General features: G+C 40.2%; 1 long non-coding RNA gene across 2 annotated transcripts; it reads right to left on the reverse strand.

Annotated features, from left to right (window-relative positions):
- Positions 1–838: 838 nt before the first annotated feature.
- Positions 839–2,934, reverse strand: LOC125524411. Of its 2 annotated transcripts, XR_007290740.1 has the most exons (3): positions 2,230–2,934; positions 1,129–1,336; positions 839–1,044 (listed from the first exon to the last, which is right to left on the reverse strand). It is a non-coding gene; the product is annotated as an uncharacterized LOC125524411 (long non-coding RNA). The 2 variants fall into 2 exon arrangements; XR_007290739.1 differs by having other exon boundaries at positions 839–1,336.
- Positions 2,935–4,638: the final 1,704 nt, after the last annotated feature.

The following is a 4,638-nucleotide window of genomic DNA, read 5'->3' on the forward strand; positions in this document are numbered from 1 at the left end:
GAACATCTTCCACCTAAATTTTGTTTAGAATTTTTAGTATTTTCTTGTATTTACTGTTCACGGGTGCAGATGAGCCCAGCCATCGAACTGAATATCCGTGGATGGACGTCTTTCTTTTCTTCCTATATCCATGCCCCAGCTTGTTTGTTTCTGGTGTCCTAAATATGTACTCTCATGGTTAGGTTTACCCAAGCCATCTTTATAGCTCCTTGCCGTTATTTTGTCAAAAAGACTGAGTACCGTATTTGAAAAAAAGAACTAAGTACCGTAATATTCAGTACGGCGCAAACAATGTTACCGAAAGTGTCCAAGCTTCATGGAAGTCATGCATTAGTTGAATTGAGTTTCCTTGTGTCATTGTAGTGGATTTACCTTTTTCAACAAGGTTTTGACTAATTAGTTTCCATTGGCTAATCGCCTTTCTCTAATTTTGTAGGTTTTTTGGGTAGGAAATTATAGGAAGAAGGTTAGCACAACATAGAGTTCAAAAACAGCAAAAAAGTTGGAACAATATCAGTTTAGCATGGCACATTTATATTTCACTAGTAAGCGTGCACGTGCAACGCACGTCCTGCCAATTCAATCCATTTTTCAAATTCCACCTCTATTTAATTTGTATCCTTTTCTATAGCTTTTGTTTGTCTACACCTTTTTTAATTCAAACAACTAAAGAAACTAAAAATGGAAATACAATATGTGCTATTCCCCAAAGAAATAAAATGGGAATGTGATATAGGTAATGAATAGGGAGTATCTAGGATGATAAGTACAACATTTGTCGAAATATCCCCAGGACAATAACCTAATTATTTGAAATGCATTGTTTGACAGAGGCACAAAAATGAAGAGTTTATTTGAACAGTGCGCAAAAATGCTCTTCAGATGTATTTTATCAAACAAGGAGTCCGAGTTTGCCAAAATAAAAATTCAGAGCGGTTTGGAAGTATTCTCATCACTTCTCTTTCTCCGCCTCAGAAGCATTCTTCATCCGGGCTCCCAAACGCTTCATCCCTCAGAGCTTTGTCTATATAAAGAGTCAAGGTACTAAACATGCATGGCATATATGTCCAGTCAGTAATAAAATTAGTTTCTAGCACAATGTCGGAGGATTTAAAGATGGGACATTACCGTCTTATGCAAACCTTGTGGAGACCTTTGTATATTTAATGCATACTTCTGCTTTCATTATTGGGCTGATGAAGTGAAAGTTGTGAGATAAAATATTCTAAATCTCTTGTAGCTTCTTTAGCAACTATAACCTTCGAGGTGGACAATCTACATCTTTGCTTCTCAGGAGAGGCTCCTAGTTGATTTGCTGCTGTACAAGGATGCTAATCTGAAACAATTATGCAGCACATGGTAAGTGCTAAGTCGACAATTGGTACAGAATCTACCAGGCTCCGAAGGATCCAATTATGTAATTTTACATGTGCATCTTAGCTATCAAAGGAAAAGAAGAAAATGGTCAAAGCAACAAAAAAAATGCAAGCTTATATAAACTTCACAAAACCGGGTATGACATTTCAGCCAAGGAAGATTTATTCACTTACGTTCACATGATACAATATGCAAGCAACAGTTCATGGGCATGCCCTGACTAAACTATGTGTACACAAAAATAATTATCACCTCCCAACTAACCGCTTGTTAAATGTACACAGCAACTAATTGGCTTAATAGTTATCTCACACTCCCACCAATTTATTAAGAAAACAGAAATCACCCAATGGAACCGGAATTTCAGAACAGCTTAGTCAAGTTTTCCTATGCTGTATAACCTGCCACTGAAACAAAGCAAATGAGTATAAGCTATGTAAAACAACACCAAGGATAGGGGATGAATGAAACAACAAATTCTGCATCCCACGGAACAACACCATTTTATGCAGTATTCACTATCGAAGGCCCTCTGCTCTAAATACTGTGAGATGTGGAGTGTAGTAGAAACATGCTGAACCAACATGAATAGACTCCAAAATTATATGCATACATCTTGAAGCATACACTGGAATTTTCAAATTGCCATCCAACCTCCAGGAACTCTTCATGTCAAAAAAGAGAATTATACAAGACATGGAAAGGAATAGTAGGCTCGGACCAAATAATTACTAACCTTGAACTGTAGGTTCAGGCCAAATAACCAAATAAAAGATACACAGATATCGGTGAAATTAACTATAATATACGCGACTATTATAAAGAGATTTCAGATGCAGATCAACTACATACACATAATTTAGTGCCCAAGATTTGGTGTCTTATCAATTGGTCCAAGTTCTCCATGTGGCAGCGCATCTCATTATTATTCTCTCGTTGCAACAAAAAACAGAAGAATGTTATTTAGTGTCCAGTCAGCAAGTGTAATCTTGAGCTAAAATAATACAAAAAAAGAGGAAGGAAAAGTACTGCAATTTTTACACTTCAAGGCACCACGAATACACCTCATAATCGGATTGGTACAACAATCAGATGAAATTATTGCTATGTAATATGTTTTTTGTGAAGAGACTTGAAATATCCTAGATTTGATGCTTGTACAAGTTCAGTTAAAAGTGGTTTAAACAGTCTACAAACTGAACTTATTTTTACTTCCTAGATTAACCAAAAATTGGGGGATTTCACACCAACTGAACATAGTAATATACAACAAAAATATTACTCCGTCTGTATACTAATATAAGAGCGTTTAGATTACTATATTAGTGATCCAAATGCCTTTACATTAGTTTACGGAGGGGGTAGAAGAAAGCAGTGCAAGGACAGAATAGTACTCCCTCCGTCCCAAAATAAATGACTGAATTTCGTACTAACTTTATAGTAAAGCTAGTATAAAGTTGAGTCACTTATTTTGGGACAGAGGGAGTACATGAATTGTACATAGCAGACATACATAAACCGAAACGTACGAGAGAGAAAAAACGATTATTTTTATCACATTACCTCAGTGTTAAACTGTTTGTCTACAACGGCGCGATCATAGCCTCAGCTTCCCTCTCCCATTCGTCAGATTGTGGGGAGTGGAGCATTTGGGGACTGCATGTCTCGAAACAAATTTGATCATACTACTAATGGGATCAAACACCAACAACCAATTGCATTGGTTGATATTTTCAGTGAACTGGGTAGAGAAGCAGAATACAATCATAAAGAGTTTTGAGCTTGCAAATGAAGCAACCTTGTCTCTCTTGGATAGTTCAAAACAAAATGAAGCCGCCTTGATAAAATTCAACGTCGTCTCTGCAGACTCGTTCTCCCACAGCTTGAGAGAGACCTCTTGCTCCACCTTTCCACCACCGACCACAAAGTACAAACTCTCAAGCGATGAAGTAAACCTGAAAATGTGACTGAAAGGACCTTAGGTGCAACAATTGCTGATGAATGGGAACATTCTGAACATGTAGAAATAAAGTATGAGTTGATAGGGAAGAGGCCAAAAAAGAAGATATAAAATATTAGTATTGAGTTTGCCTGAATTTCGTATATTAGTGGATGATTGAAATCATGTACAGAAAGTTTAGGAGCTATTGTGTAGTAATTTTGATGCCAATTGAGGAGTGAGTCGTGGTAGAATGGATTTGTGGGAGCACTGAAAAGGTAATTCGAGTTACACAATACAATTATCATATGAAGAGATTAAATAGTCAATAATCAGACTGTAACCCTGTCTAGTGCTGAGCTTGGCATTGATTTGGATCATGATAATTCACCTTTTAATGATATAATCAGAGTCTAACCCTTCCAGAATAACGTTGTTTAACTGCGGCAATGTTAGTTGTGTGGAAGGATCATGTATATAAAAGAATGATAGAATGAGAATCAGTTCACATTTGGTCGTTGGAAAAAGTACAGTGTAGACTTTCTAACATCCTCCACTGCGACGTATGCAGATCATGATGCAGTAAAACGACCAAAGAAAGTAAATAAGCACAAGCATCAAATCCTCTTGTGTATGGAACACAAACTGAATCATAAGTACAGGGTAGACTTTGTAACATCCTCCATTGTGGTGTATGTAGATAATGATGCGCTAAAACGATCAAATTCTCTTGTGTATGGAACATAAAATGGACCATATGCTGGGTACCTCACTATTCAGTATAGTTTTATATCAATCTACACTTCAATCAATCGAATGGAAACTTACTGGTTTCTCCATAGTCAGATAAGGTCGTGGCCGTCTGTTGGGCAGCGTTGGGCAGCAGAGGAGGGCAGCGCCGCCGCACCGCGCTGACGTCCTTCCGTGTGGCAGCAGAGGCTGACCGCGGGCAGTGGGCAGCGGCGGCAGGGGGCGCTCCCGCGTTCTTGGGGCAGCAGAAGAAGACCAGCGGGGGCCTGCTCTGCTCATGCCCACGTTTATCCGCGGGGAAGCAGAAGAAGTCTGGCGGTTGCGGCGACGGAGGCCAAGCTGGGCGGCGGGGGACGGCGCGGGGCCGGCCAGGGCGGCGGCGGACCGGCTGCCGACGGGCAGGGGACGCAGCGCGCGGGGCCGGCGGGGTGGCCGTGGACCGACGTCCGACGGGCAGGGGACGTTGGGAGGGAGTACTGGTTGGGAGGAGGAGAGTGGGAAAGGTCGTGCGGGCGTGCGCGTTCTGCAGAGCGGTTTGTTTTCGTGATTATAGCGATGGAGGATTAGTGGGT

Source organism: Triticum urartu, chromosome 7 (genome assembly GCF_003073215.2).
Source record: "Triticum urartu cultivar G1812 chromosome 7, Tu2.1, whole genome shotgun sequence".
Taxonomy (NCBI): Eukaryota; Viridiplantae; Streptophyta; class Magnoliopsida; order Poales; family Poaceae; genus Triticum; species Triticum urartu.